A 16,746-nucleotide genomic window follows, 5' to 3' on the forward strand; every position below is an offset into this window, starting at 1 on the left:
TTTAACCACGTTTACCCCCTGGTCATGTTAGCTGTCCAAAATCTGAGGGGCTTTATCCAGTTTAACATTCAAAGTTCTCCATCAATCCATCTTCCAATGGCCTATCCCAGACAGGGCTGCAGCGGGGACTGGAGCCTATCCTAGGCAGCACAGGGCAGGACCAGTGTTAATTTCGTCAGACGAGGCGAGACTAAATGTGTTCGTCAACAACCCTCTTTCCCACGACTAAGACGAGACGATGACGAGACTGCGCTAATGTTTTAAAAATACTGACTAAGGCTGTGTTAATGTGCCTTATTGTTGATGAATAAAAACGAGACTAAAATGTTTTGCAAGAAATAAAAACTAAACAAAATTCATATCGGCAAAAAAGCAATCCATGTCACCTTTTTGTTTTACCTGCATCGGGGGCGTATATTACCGCTCTCAGCTGAAGATCGCTATTCATGTTCTAAATAGCCTGGGTTAAAAAATGCGACCGTATGATTACAGGCATACAGGATTAGCCCACTGAGCCACGAACACAGGTAAGAGATTCGCTGCTGAAAGTGGCAACACTGGCGCAAAGTTTCAGCGGCAGAGACGTATCCGTGTGCTATACTGTAGCCGATCAGTGTAAACACTACCCAGACATGTGCTCTTGTTTATTTCAATCACAATGGGCGTATTCACATATTTCTTTACCCAATACTAACTGTCTGATTATCATGTTATTATCATGCGAATAGTGTGATTTGCAAGTGGGAGGGCGATCAGAGTTGCTTCGCAAAGTTATCTAAACGGTTTGGCGAAATTTCTGTCATATCCCGCCAGCGGGATAGCCGACTGCAGAGGGTTAACTGGAATGATAAACAGAAATCGTCTCTGAAATAACAAATAAAACAGACTGAAATGTTTTAACGAAAACTTGACTAAAATACCTTGAGTTTTTGTTTGACTAAAACTAGACTAAAATGTTGAGACTTTTAGTCGACTAAAACATGACTAACAAAAACTGATATGTGAATAACTAAATATGAATAAGACTAATAAGGAACTTTGACACAAGACTAAGACTAAATTGAAAAATGGGCGACAAAATTAACACTAGGCAGGACTACTCCCTGGATGGGATGCCAGTCTGTCACAGGGCACACATATGCTACAGATGATTTACATATCTTTGGACTGTGGAAGGAAACCTGTGCAGAATGGCCAGTTTCCACATGCACAGAGAGCAGGGTGGGGTTCCAACCCTGGAGATGTGAGGCATCAGGCTACCCACTGTACCACCATGCCTTCTTCAATAATTCTAACTGAAAGTTAATATTTTGCTCATTGCTTTCACAAAATGAATGCTTACACCTACCTAGAGAATTCATTTACACATCACAGAATACTTCTCACCCACAAAGTGTTCTCATATAGGGGTAGGTTGTGAACCTGCCACCCAGCCTTGAACCCATGATCTAAAGCCACAGTGCTTGCCACTGCTTTACCATGACCTTTATCCATTTACAGCATATTATTCTTAGTTGTAGCAGTGGAATAATATTTGTGGAGCATCAGTAAAATTGTACACTTTGCATGTTTCCATACTTTAATTGTATTATTCGGTTAACCTTTCCTACAGTAGCATGAAAAATTGTTCACAGGGTCCATTGTTGACCCCCGACCTAATACATGTAGTGTATGTATGAATATGTCTGCGTACAAAAATACGGGGCAAATGGCATCTTGTGTTGATTCAAAGCAGAGAATTTCACAATGTACACAATGTACACAATTGCAATGCAATCAGTGTGGGTCAGTCGAAGTAGCTCAAGACAAGGGCAGGTCGTTTGACTGTTCTACTCTTGCAGGAGTGCAAGTACATGCACCGTAGCTTGTGATGACTGTGCAGACAAACGACTTCCGTTAATCCTCTTTTTTTTTTTTTTACTCATTTTAATTGAAATAATATATATGTTTAATGGACAAGTTTTTCAGCCTAATTGATTTTCCTCCTTGGTGTTTTGACAAGGCAGATGTCACTTGAATCTAGCCTAATGCACTAATATATTTGTATATACTATTGTGTCATATGATTGTTATACAAGTATGTAATCATTCACATGTGAAAGTGAAAAGCATTCACAAGTGAAGGCATTCACATTTTGGATTGTAGTAATTATTTCTAAATGTATAGTATAAAATTTTTAGTTTACTTCCATGTTCAGCTTACTGAACATTACAATATTACACTTGGCCATGTAGAACTGTGTGACTTAATACAGCTCTTCAGAGTGGAAAAATGCAATGAAAAGTGCGTAAGTCAGTGGCAGAATGTGTGTAAGGGTCATTTACATGTACTATATTCAGGTGTCTCTCCTTCCGAAGTGCGTATCTAGCCTAGGTGTGTGTAAACCCCAGACTTAAGTCCATAGAAGAATAGACTTGAAAAGTGAAGTGAAAAAAGAGCACAGCTACACACCTTTTTGACTTGTGCTCATGACCCCATGATTTTTATCTTAACCTCTTCAATAATATAAAAAAACATAAAATTCTGCTATCCCTGCTGGATGTCAGGTTCTTAAGGTTGATGCCACACAAAATGAGAAACTTAATACAAAGTCAAACTTTTTTTTTGTTAAATTAGATAAATATGTAACATTGATCTTCACTAGAATCGCAGAACCACCAAGCTGAGAGGAACCTGGAAAAGGCAATTTCCAGAAATCAATTTTTAATGCGTCTTGCCCCTGTACAGTGTTAAGATGTAACAGGGTCCTTCTTGGTGTATTATCGTGACACAACATACTTTTCTGGCCTTAAGAAGAAAGTCAAGAGCTCTTTGTGTCACATGTTTTTCATTATAACATTTTTACCTCAAATGGCTAAAATAGGGAAACACATATCCTCATTAAATATAAATGTGCAATATTATCATAATTATTATGTGTGTGATCTTTCCTAAGATGGTGTTGGAGGTGATATGGAAAGAAATTGTTTGTGTCTATTACGTTTTGTTCTTTGATATTCTGTTGTGAATGATAAGCTGTCCGTATCTTTTCATTTACTCACTGGTTTGATAGATACAAATTGTGGTAGCACTTCTTGAGGGAACACAAGTAACTTAGTAACTCAGTTACTACTCAGTTACAAATCATGAAACAATATAGTAACTGCATGGAATAATGAACCGTTATGATTCATTAACGAACATGGGATCAGTACGTAACTAGCACATAGTTTCTGGGTAATTAATACATTAAATAAGAGTGTACTACTATATTATTTGTTTCCCCCTCAAGCCAAGTGTTACCGAAAATTGTCTATAGGATTTGAGTCACCAAAACGCTACACTTTGTGCAGATTGATAATAAAGTGGTGAAAGATTTTGAACTACTCCTGTTTGCATATCAATTTCAGGCTAGTACAGAGAGTTTAATTCATAAAGTCAAAAGAGAGGTGATATTTTAAAACATCTTTGAACATTTTAATTGCGTATAATTTATATACATTTTGTAACAATGATACATGTATAAGCTTAATATGAAGCACTTGCTTTAACCCAGGGGTGGCCAATCTTATCCGCAAAGAGCCGGTGTGTATGCAAGCTTTTAGGATAGCTTGTAGGTCAGCTGTTCAAACTCAGGTGTGAGGACTCTTCAGCCAATCAGTCTTCTATTTAATAATCTTATTAGGGAGTTGCAGCGAAAACCCGCACACACACCGGCCCTTTATGGATAAGATTGGTCACCCCTGCTTTAACCTGCTTTAACCAGACTGAAAAATTAAACTTGTTTTCTAACAAAATCTTTCAACTTATTCAAAGTTCAAATCCCATTGGACCCTAAATGGTGATCCGAAGCTGTGTTACATGCTTATTGTTTCATCTGGTGAATCTTATATGCGGTAATTCAAATAATCCGCAATTTGCATTTTTTTTTTTTTTTACAAATTAACAACCAAGCAATCCAGAAGGATATCAGCTTGGAAAAAAAAATAATTATTATAGGCCCACTTCACCGGAACAGCATCGATGACATTAATGTGTTGGTTCATTAGTCTCTTAATAGTGCCCAAGAGCAAGATCTATACAAATAGGATAAACAGTCATATTTACCGAGCCAGCCACGGAGTATGATGAGGCACATTTATTAAGAAATGCATCGTATAAAAGTAATTTTGCATTCATATTTTCATGCAGATTATATTATTTACTGAGGTTTACAAAAATTTAATCAATCTTTATTATTATTAATATTTATTTATTTATTTTATGGACAACCTCTCTGCTCTGTGAGGTTCATTTAAAGGTTTACTGCATTGTTGTATTAAAAACTCTATTATGAAAATTTATATACATCTGTTCATGTACAACACATGTTTTATGATGCATGTCTGCAGAATGAATCGTAAAACAAAATGTTTTATAAACTGATCTCTGTTTCCATCCATCATCCAACAACCGATTTAATACTAGGTTGTGGGATTGATTCTTCCATTGAATTTTCTTAATATACTTTTGAAATAAAATGTGTGGAAGAGCATTTTTAAATATTTATTGTAAATATTTATTGTATGTCCTTTCTGCATTATATGTGTTTTTATTTATATATGTATTTTTAATATCCCTATTATAATCACCCTAACCCTGCATTGTATAAGTGGTTATGGAAGATGGTGTTCAAACAGTTAAACCATCTATCTTTATTTGATTTCTGGATTTAACACTTTACATAATCCCATTTTCTGTGATTTCTGCAGTCAGATGGAAATATTTTATTTTAAAATATAACCAGGACGTTCTGCTTAATTTTACTTTTTTCCCTTGATGTTTACCTGGAGCCAAGCAATAGTATTTGTATGCTAAGGTACTATTTTTTTGTTTTTACATTAATTTTGGTGGCATTTTCTGACAAGTACCAGATATATTCTAATTAGTATTTGCAGTTTTTGTTGGCTTATTATAATATATATAATATAATAGCTTGTATCATGACTAGTGATGTATCCGTAATTTTGTTTCAACAGTATATGGCAGCTGTACTCATGATTAATTTTAGACCAATTAGATCAGGGGGATATTTGGATGTCAGATATAAACCTTAAGTGAAATCCCATTTCAGTCTACATGGTCTCCAGCTAACTTTCAGAATCCCAATTGCACCTGAGAACTCTGGAATGTAATTTTCAATTGATCGTTTGGGAGCATGTCTCTGACCTGGGGGAAGTGTTATCTTCTTATTGAATTCCTATTAGCTCTTGTCTGTGGTCAGTCGGCATCCGTGATGACATAATAGAAACTAAAAGCATCTTTAACATTCACCGACTTCATTTTTACAAAGAATGTGTTAAACGTTTCAGACATACTGGACACTCAGACACTGCTGGAGCAGGCCGTGCACAGACAAAGAAAATCTTAGGTAATACTCTGGACTTTCTGGAGCTAATAAGATAATCCATTGTACTTTATATTGATATTTTGTTCTTTAAAGTCCTTCAGATTCACTATATTTGCTGTTTTACAGTGTCTTTTTGCTAAATTGGACATCTCAAAACACTCACTTAGCCATGACACTTAACAATATGTTTGCTTTTCAGCTGTTCCATTTCTTATCCATATTTTATGTATGATTTCAACTTTATTATCAATATATGTTTTTCCCTGTTTTGTATGTTTCCATATTGATAAAAGTGACCTTAAGATTACAAACAAGAATGTGTAGTGCAGTTAAGTGGTTATAAACATCAGTGGGATTATAGGTCACATGAAAAGTAGATCAGTAATGAATGCATGATTCCTGGTGCTGATGATGTTAATTTGTTACGTGTTTAACACCCCTGTAGGCGCTATAAAAACAGTTTTCCCTCTTTCATTATTAAAAAGATGCTTAACTGCTGTCAGTTGTCATCACCTGTCAGGGTGACTGTTTTGTCTTTTAAATATGCTGTTTTTAAAAATATTTTACATATTTCCCATCACATATTTACATATCACATAACACATATCATATAACATATATATTTATGTTAAAAGTATGATTCACTGGAGCTGAAGTACAAGTAAAGTATTACTAGCTTTGAATTACAATATAATATGAACAAATTTCTTTTATGTGTCTTTATATTTTGAAATATTTAAACAGAACCATTGCAGAGAAAATCTAAGAAAAATATTTTACTGTTTTGTGGGGGTACAAAGAAATGAAATACTCTGTTAGCTTGTGCTTTGGATACTCTGTGTTTTCCACACTTCACAAAAGCTTTTATCATGAAGCTATCATAACGCAGAACATAGTGTCACATGTATTTTGAATCTTTCGGAGCAGGTTTTTTATTCACTAAAACAGTCCCTCTTCTGGGTGCTTTGGTTGCTTCTATAGTCCAAAGTTGTTTGTGTGTGTGTGTGTGTGTGTGTGTGTGTGCGTGCGTGTGTGCGTGTGAGTGTGCGTGTGCGTGTGTGCGCCATGGGCTGGCATCCTGTCCACGCTTGGTGCTTCCTGGGATGGGCTCCAGGCCCACTGTGACCCAACACTGTATAACTGTTATGCAAGATGGATGGATGGAACAGTCCCAACCCATTTCATAGTTTATTGTGAAGCCATTGCATTATTTAGATCAAGGCTTTCAGTATTTAAGTATTTGATACTGTTAACCTGTTATATTGCGTACATGTCAAATCTCATGTAATTTGTATCATAGTGAAAACAACCTTCTTCATATTAGTTTGAAAAATATATAGAATATATAACATAAGGGTAGAATATATAATAGTTCAGTATGTACATTAGATACAGGTAAACAATAGTTCAATATGGTTCAAATATGTATCCCTGGCTTGTGTACCTTATAACATGGCTTCTCATGTTCTAAAAATATTCAGTAATTGGGATTCATTAGTGCAGCTGAACATGGAATGGCCAGAGGCAATTGTGGTGTTAAATGTACATGTCTTTGAAATTTTGATAGAGTTGCTCGCATTCTAAGACCTAACATTTTTTTGATGTGGTTTATTTCACCCTCGTCCCTTTAATCGTATGTAAGCAGCATATTCTTAATAGCATAACTGTTATAGTATTTTATTGTAATTTTATTGTATCCTGTATATTATCTACAATTCAGGGCCATTTCAGGTCTCGAACATTTAATACAGCTCTTCACGGAGGATAATACCTTTTATTTTCAGCAACAAACTGAAGAGAAGAAAAAAACCCTAAGGGTATATCTGAGTGCATTCTCCCTGATAAGAGCTAACTGAGTGTATCAATTGGTCATGATTTCCCATTCTGCACTAAATTGGTAGAAGCAGGAGGCAATAGTGTAACGGGAATTCTGATCCTGTCAGCAGTTTCACAAAGGCAGGCGCCTGCCCTTGCTCGTTAGGTAATTAATTACATAATGTTTGTGCCACTTCATTTTCAGCTGCCATTTAGCTTTTGGAGGAAGGCGCATGCTGAATCCGTTGCGGGGTTTTCTTTCTTTCTTTTGTTAATACTCTCCCTCCTTACAATGTGAGAGGGAGATTTTCTCTGGTTTGCTGAAATGTAACAATATGCATTGTACCTTCACAGACTAGCAAGAGCACATTTCCAACTTTCACACTTACTGGGTAAAGATAGATCCTCCGATGTGCAGTTTGCGTGCATATGTTACACTTTGCTTTTTAACAGCTCGGTTTAGGAGCTGTGGAGAATGAGAGTGGTTGTTTTAGAATAAGCTGAATCACATTTACAGTATATAAGGCGTGTTTTAAGTTGATAAATACTGTATTGGCTTGGTTTAATTCTGTAAGTACCACATTGGTTGAGGCCATGTGAAGGAAAAACACAGAAAGCTAACTCTCTCAGTTGATAGTACAAAAATAAATTCTGACAGAACATAAACCACCCATTATAAACTAGATGTGAAATTGCAAAACTGCTTATTTGGATTATGTATAAGTCTTATATTTGATGCCGGTCTTGTCGAAATTAAAATCTCAGCACAAAGCATACAGTAATATCACCTATAGTTATGCTAAATAAAGTAATTAACCCATCAGACAGTGTGTTTATTACTGAAACAGGCATATTATCAAGTGGATGTTATTACCTTGTTTTCGAATGCAACTTGATTTTAAAGGGGAAGATACTAACAAACTTTGGATATTAAATAGCTTAAATTGGTAATACAGTAGTAGTCACAGAATACTTACAAAAGATGCCAAAGCTTGTGTGCTGCCATTAGTGTTATATTTTCCTCTGACTTGGCTGTTCAGTCTATTTTCAGCGCATGACAGTCGACGACCACTAAACTGGCTCACCACTGCTGCATTTGCCATGTAGCACTCTTCAGTCGGTATGAAGTATTCAGTCAGCTCAAAATCAGTGGGGGAACTGAACGGGGCGTGTGTGAGAATTGATTGGTCCTTGCCTGCAAAAGATCTGGAATCTCATCGATGTCTAGCCTGACCTGGACTCGCTTGGATCTTATCGGGCATGAAATGAAAAAATGCACTCATCCCTGCATTAAATGCACTTTTTTTTAAGAGGCGGGAAACCTTTTGCATCTGAACTTCCTCAGCTTTGAAATGCCTCTTTTATGTTGCCACCGAAATGAGAATGAGATGCATATGATATACGGCTCGTAAAGTCATACTGGAAAGTGCTTTAGAGACATTTCTCACAGAAAAATCGTGAATCAGAAAGCATGCTAAAGGAGGGGAAAAATTTACATTTGCTCTCTTGTGCTCCATGCATATCATGTTTTTTGGGTTTATATGCAAAATTATAACCAATCCTCCATTATTTCAGTGTCTTAAAATTGATATCTGAAAGTGTTCCTATAATTGTTTCTTGCAGTTAAAGGCACTCCGTCGTATTAACTCCCAGTCCTTTGAGGTATTCACAACCGAGGAATCCTTTTATCTTCATTTATATATATACAATGTGTGTGTGTGTATATATATATATATAGTTAGCATATATCTGTATTTCGTAAACGTCATAGTGTTATTTACTAATGTTTATGGTAAAATATGGATCTAGTTAAGCACATATGGTACTGTAAATGTAATATATATATATATATATATATATATATATATATATATATATGTATAGTAAATATATTTGTAAATTTGAAAAAGTCTAACATTTCAGACATAACAAAACACTGCAAATCTGTCTCATAATTTTTTTTATATACAATGTGTTTGACTGGCAATATGCTGTACTCCAGATTTAAAAATTCCACTGGTTTTGAGTTTATACATTCAGATTGTTTGAGATCAAATGACATGTTCAGGGATCATCAACCTGTCTGTACATGGACAAACATGTTCTATTTCAGTGGCAAATTTTTTTAATTGTGGGGAAAAAATACATTTTGATCTAAATCAGAATTAGCCATGATGTTGACACATCTCTGTAAATGTACCAGAACGATGTACTTTCTCCATTGACATTGTCAATTCTGGACTTTCTGTCAGACAAATGTATTTGCATTAGTGAAAATATGAAACCGAAGAAGTTGGCTGGGGAACTTTGTCACATACTTTGGTTTTCATGGTTTAATGTTGAGTGTCCTTGGCTGTCATCAGCCTTACTGTCATTGTGTCCTTTTCGGACACGCCGTGGCACAGTGTACATACAGCCAGGGAGGTTAGTGTACTGTGGAGCGCAGTAGACAGATTGACAACCTTGCAGCCTGAGGCACTGGCTTTATTCACCCATCACCTGCTAGGTAGTCAGGTGTTGTGGAAGATTTCCCAATTTGTACAAGTGCTGCAGCTCTAAAACAGACCTTAGGGCTGTTTTCTTGGGAAGTAGTTGGTTAGGAGGAAATGTAATTAAAGTTCAGCCTTCAGCCTTTTCCAGTTCTTGCTGTCAGCATGTATGGAGTCCGCAGCCCGATGGGATCCTGCTACAAGTAATCCAATAATTATTTGTAATGTAATTATGATTCATGCTAAATGATAAAACAGGAAGGCATTTACACACTTGCACTGCATTTATCTGCATGTATCCTTACAGATTAATGTCCATTTTAAAAATTGTACTATAGGAAATGGAATGATGCACTAAGAATTGTGATCTGAATTCACATGAAATGTGATTCTTTATTCATTTAGCAGGCCCTAGCTATGGAAGCAGTATGATGTAGTGAGTGCTGTCTAATGGTCACAGAGCCTAGCAGTAGAATAGAGTTGTATACTTAGTGTTTAGGGAAAGGGAATGGTAAAAAGGCTTATTAGATTTACTGTAATGGCAATTTGATTTGGCACCACTCTCAATAACCTATACTGTACGTGTGACTACACTTAAAACACTGCTTTATTACATAGCTTGCCAGCTTTCTCAGATAAGTCTTACAGTTTCTTGGTTTAGGTATGGATGCCATATGAATATCTGGCTATATAAACCATGTTACAGCTTCATCTTTCTGCTGATGGTGCAGCTTGTGGACCTTCTTGTCGAAGAGGCCACACTCACGGCTTCCGGCTGTGCTCTAATTGGTGCTCATCCAGCTGCATGTCAGTCCATCCAGCAGGAGCTGCTTCACCCGCGTCTGGACATTCTCATGCCTGTGTAGGGATGAGAGGTAAAACGTGCTGTCGCGGTTCAGCAGCTATTAGCCCAATGGTCCTCTTCAGAGGTGGGCTTTTATGGCTGTGGATCTGTGCTCACTTCATTTTAACAGGCTTGTGCCCAAATACTGTGCACGTTTTACTAAGATCATGATGTGAATTTGCTGCTTTGTCATGATGCTGGTTTCATATCTTTAGAATATGTTGCTTAAAATGTCTTCAAGATGTTGCAGCAATAAATGAAAATTCTCTCAGAATGATCTGAAGCTACTGTAACTTCAGAATGAATGAATACATATCAGTAGACTTTAAAATCTCAGAATGTAAAATACAATGGTTGAGGGATGCAACAAAGATAACGTTGTGCTTGCTTCCATCCATCCATCTATCTTCCAATCACTTATCCTGAGTAGCTTTCAGGGGGATTTATCCTAGGCAGGACAGGGCGCAAGGCAGGGGTACACCCTGTATGGGATGCCACATCTCTTCAGATATGTGTGATATTTCAAACTATTATCAAGGCTGTATCATCTCTACTGCCATAAATAATATTACACTGACTTACTACGTATAATAAAATGTAGCATGTTATAGCGTAGTAAGTCATTTAGGCTTTAGTGCATTGTCTCTTTGTGTTCCTTGCCATTGTACAGGTCCATTATTCAGCCATAAGCATGGTGTAGGTTCTAATACTCAGGTAGTCTTTCTATCAATGTCTAATTGCTATCATACACTTTCTGAAATGGAAGATCTTGCATTAACCAACAATTTTGATCCTGCAATTTTGGGGGCAAATGGGGACATTGTTAGTGATCCTTGGTATTTTAGGAGTCATCAAAACATGTACTTTATTATGTAAAATTGTTCATTGTGCTCAGACACATTTACCTTTGGATAGCTATCTATGAGTTGAATTGCACTTAGGGGGATACATTAATGAATGTTTAGGATGGTGCGTTAAATTTCCTTTCTAAGACATGGGCTTAAATAGCACTCTTTCAAATGTACTCTAGCTAATATGTTTGATATTCTTGTAAATTCTTTGAAATTGTAATACATATTTTTAAATCCTATATGAGGTAAAAGGCATTTCTCTTGAAGGTGCAGTTAATGTAAATTCTCATGAAAAGGCTGATTTGGGTTCAAGTTGTTTTGACCTTGGATGTCCTGCAGGAAGTAGGGAAAAATGAGTTCATTGGGTTATCATGGTGCCTGTACTTTTTTTTTTTTTATCTTACCAGTTCTCCCTAGCTAAATGATCATCACTCAAATCCATTATTGGGAAGTGGGGGACTGGTGTTTGAATGAGTAATTACGGTGACTCACACTCTGCCAGATCTCTTGAGGTTACTTAATTGTGTCTCAACTCAATCCGATATGCCCTCAGTGATGAATGGGTTAGAACTGCCATCTAAAATGTTATGAAAGATGTTTCCCCTAAATCCCTGACAGATTCTAGATTTTTTCAGCAATGCCGTACCTTTCTTGGGGTTTGCTTAAATATATACAATTGTTCTCTGTTTAATAAAGTAATGCTTTTGTATATTTTCATAAGCACAATTATTTTCAGGTAAACATTACATTATAGTAGCTGTGCATCTACAGTTTTAAATCTAATGACTCTACAGGACATGCATTCAGTTAAAACCACCATTTTGTGCATTTATTTTGTATAAATAATTATTTAAAAAAATATATCAGGTTACGCTTTACAATAACTGCACCTTCATAAAGCATTCATTATGCATTAATAGAACATTCAGTGTACTGTCATAATACATTCATAATGTATTTATAGAACACTCAGTCAGCATGTATCTATACCTTAACATCCTAAAATACTTGAACAGCATTAATATAAATTAATAACAAACATTATCAGTTTAAATGATTATAATGTTTATCATATGATGTTTTGTTTTTAGTGTACATTAAGGCTGTTAAGGTATGTTAGGATATTAAGGTATACTTACAGTACATGCTTCTTATGAATGCTCTATAAATGCATTATGTTGGGTCACTGAATGTTCTATGAATGCATTATAAAGGCATCATGAAGGTGCAGTTAATGTAAAGCGTTACCAGATATTATTTATCTGTTGACCCATATTCCCTCTACTTATCCTGGGGAGGGTTGCAGTGATAAACACTTGGCAGGATGCTTAAGTCTTAATCTACGTAAAATGTAATTTACACAAGGTGTGAGACACTCTGTAGAGAAATACAAGCAAGAGATTAATCAATCACCATTATTAATTACTGGCCTCCCATATAGGGTGTTTCCCTGCCTTGTGCCCTATGGTTCCTGGAATAGACTCCAGGCCTTCCCTTGACCAGGATAAGCAGTTGGAGAATAGATGGATAGTTCGTTTAGAATACATTGCCATTTTGAAATTTGTTCACAATAGATAATGGAAAGAAACCAGACAGTAGTAGAAATGTAACATTCTTAAGGTATTGATCGCTGTGCCAGCTGTTGTTGATATCCACAATATATTCTTCCATAGGCCGGCAATAACAAGAGTAAAGTGTATTTTAGTACATAAAATGGCGAAAAACATTACATTTAGTATATTAAAACTTGTAATAAAGCTGCATGAAGACTTCAGTGTAGTTTAATATGGTATAATGTATGTGTGTGTATATGTATATATGCATATAATATGATTTGTCTTAATGAATTAGCTTCATCTGCAGCAATTCTTTCCTGTGCGACGACCAGGGCTGCCTGACATCACATCATGATATAATCATAATTATATAGCATATGTGCACTTAACACCAGACCAGGGCTTTAGATGATGGGCATAAACATTTGTCCGGACGCTAGTTTTTTGGTCCTATATGTATGTTTACTTACGTCCACAATTTGGTAAGCAGATTAATTGTACAACATTAATGAAAGGCGTGTTGTGACAGCCAAGAGTTAATAATCTGTTTAAAATTGGCGTATATTTGTGTTTATTACATTGGGTTAGCGGAGCACACCACACACTGCTGTTCTGGTAAATCACAGAAGCAATAACCACTGAAGTGGTGGTGACGAAAGGAACAGTTCAACAGCCACAACATCTTTTGAAAAATTACATATTGTGGATAAACAAGGTAAAAAAAGATGGTGGTGGTGTGCTGGTGTGTTTCGCAGTTTTAGGTCTGGCATATTTATTAAATTGAAGGATATGCCAAATTTATACAGATTATTAACTCTTGGACATCACAACACGCCTTACATTAATATTTGTCGCATACTAATAATCTGCTTACCAAGCATCCTAAAACACGCAGTTAAGTGGTGATTTGTCCATATTGTTTGAGTATATACCCTGTGGTGCACTGCCGTCCTGTTCTGTCCCCTGCCAAATGCCTGGTGCTTCGTGGGATAGGCTCCAAGTTTGCATGACTCTGCACTGGATAAGAGGTTAAGACAAATGAGCTGCTTCCTGGGGGGATGGTTTAACAATAGTACTTGGACAGATTTCTTTGTATTCTTCATTTAAAGAATGTTTTGAATTAATTGCTGTAAAATAAGTTAACCTTATTGTTTTGAGGGTATCGTTACTTTCATATGTCACTAATACTCTTAATTTTGATTTAGATTTCAGCAAGATATGACGTTTAACCCATACAATCAATAATATCAAGTCCATTACTCGAAAACTGATGACTAGATTCAGTATTTGTGAATATCCTGCATATAAAATGTGATTATTAAACACTATGGAGGAGATCAAATGTTAGTGAACAGTGATCGCTGCTTCTTTTATATATATATATTTATTTTTTTAATATTTCATGCTCACCTTCAGTTACCAGTGTGATCTCACTAAGCCTTGATTGGATAAACACACCCAGGAACACTCAGTTTTGGTTTATCAGGTGTCCTGTATTTTCATGGTATTCTGGGATATCTGCTTTCATGTGTGATATTCCCACCATCTCAGGGCTTCTTATTCTTATTTAATTGTTATTTAATGAGGCTAAAATTTTATGTGCAGCTTATTGTTTTTCTTCTTAAAAGACAAGAAATAAACCTATTACCAGTTTCAGAATAACAGTGTTTGGGGGTGGTAAATACAATTTTCTCTTCAATTCCTATTATTTTTCTGAAGAACTATTATATGTCCCATGGTCCACATTTCCATAGTCTTTCATTCCCAGGAGAGATACTGGGAGTGCTGTCATCATTGTCAGAGAGGGGATTCAAGGGTGTGCAGGTTTGATGTGTAAGATTTGATTTCACTCACTTTTTATGCTTTGTCTTAGACAAATTTATGGCGGTTGACAGGCCTAGGCCAGGGAAGGAACAATCGGAAATTAAGGCACAAAGGCTTCAGAAATCATTAAAGGAAGATATATTAACCTTGTGCCACCGGCACTAAATAGCACTTAGCAGCTACCAATCCAGCATCTGATTTGGGATGAGAGTTACCCTCCTGAGCTCCTTTTGAGCCTTTTAAACCAATAATATGGAGTTGTGGCACAAAGTTTAGTTGTGGCTAAACACAGCACTGAAAAACCTGGAGCTGAACATGGACTGCTGGGCTAATATGGAATCAAGGCAAAATATACATTTATACATTTTATTATTGTTGTCTCATAGTACTTTCTTTGAATGCCATGTTTATAAGAAACTATGAACACATTCATAACATATTATAATGCATTTATAAACATAGCAATATAAACATTTACATATTTATAAAAAGGCATAACATTATAGCCATGCTTTTATGCCTTAGTAATACTTTATGAAACTCATACATTATGCACCTCATACCTTCATAACGTAGATTAAACAGCCTTAATTCTTATAGCCACCATTTTAAGCCATTATACCATGGCTTTGATAAATGCTATTTTTTATTGGTTCAGAGTTTTACATGGGTGTGTATTATTGAGTAACCGTGTAATTCTGGCAGCCTAATAACAGCCTATTAATACTCACTAATGTCACTCGACATAACAAATACATTTACAATGTGTGACTATTTATTCATAAATTATTTTTATCAGCAAAATTTTCCTAGGCTTTCAAAATGTGCCTGTCTAGTGTTTCTATGGTAACTTTCAGGAAACACTATTACATACCTGATGTTTTTAGTGACCTGGAATATATGTAATTTGTTTGAAAATCATTTTAAGGGCAAAAAAACATTAGAAAATGTTAACATTGTAAAAAATTCTCTACTGTGTCTATAAGCTTCAGAGCTCAAAAGTCTATAATGTGATTTTTTACAGTTTATCAGCATGTCTGAAAATAGGTTTTTGAAAAGCATATGTTTAAAGTTGATTTTAACAAAAAATAGAATAATAACATTCTAAGTGGTCTCACATTATTGGTGCTGAGTTTGTGCTGAATAAAAGCACATGTAACACTTTGGGATAAATGTTTTTTAGAAATATTTTGAAATGTCAAGGCATGTCAGACTACCCCGAAAGTGGAAAAGTGGCCTCAGACCCCTAATAGTCAATGAAACATCAATATTATTCACGTTAGACAGAAAACAAAGCACATATTCACTTCTGCAATGATCCATGTACTTCTCTTCTGGGGAAAAAATATTTATTTTTAAATTTATTATAAGCCTATAAATAAAGGGATAGAAAAACACTCAAGAATGGGCTGGAGTTCTACTAGAAATAACAAAAAGGCAGCATTCTATTTATTAGGAAGACAATTATTTGATATTTTCGTATGTTTGTATATGTATGTTTGATGTCGAGCTCCGTCAAAACAGTTGAAGTAGAACGTGCCCATCCTGTAATTGGAACACCTCTGACATGTGAATGCAATGACATGCTACAGCGCTGGTTTGTTGTCAAACCAGAAGTACCCAAAGACTCTCCAAAGAGACACAGTACTGAAGGAGTCCAGTCTTTGTCTCAGCTCACTGGATAGTGTCCATGTCTCACAACCATACAGCAAGACAGGGAGCACCAGGACTCTAAAGACTTGAACCTTCATCCTCTTGCAAAGATATCGGGAGTGCCACACACACCTTTCCAGCAACCTCATGACCCCCCAAGCTCTCCCAATCCATCTACTGACTGAGTTACCAGAGACATGAATGTTGCTGCTGAGGTAAGTGAATCTTTCCAATGAGGTCAACATTGTCCCCACAGACAGAGATACTACTGATAGCTGTGCCTAAGAAGTCATTAAAGGCCTGGATCTTGGTTTTTATCCAGGACACTCGCAATACCAGTCACTC

General features: G+C 36.1%; 1 protein-coding gene across 27 annotated transcripts in view; it reads left to right on the plus strand.

Moving 5' to 3' along the window:
* Positions 1-16,746, plus strand: part of LOC111850867 (RNA binding protein fox-1 homolog 1) — a 446,550-nt gene that overhangs the window by 256,889 nt on the left and 172,915 nt on the right. The window contains exon 1 of one of the 27 annotated variants that reach the window (XM_072712520.1): positions 5,373-5,390. The exons of the other annotated variants lie outside the window; for them this stretch is intronic. The gene's annotated coding sequence lies outside the window, so the exon portion shown is untranslated. Of the gene's footprint in view, positions 1-5,372; positions 5,391-16,746 lie in introns of those variants that run through there. 27 annotated transcript variants of the gene reach the window in all.

This window comes from Paramormyrops kingsleyae, chromosome 5 (assembly GCF_048594095.1).
Source record: "Paramormyrops kingsleyae isolate MSU_618 chromosome 5, PKINGS_0.4, whole genome shotgun sequence".
Classification (NCBI taxonomy): domain Eukaryota; kingdom Metazoa; phylum Chordata; class Actinopteri; order Osteoglossiformes; family Mormyridae; genus Paramormyrops; species Paramormyrops kingsleyae.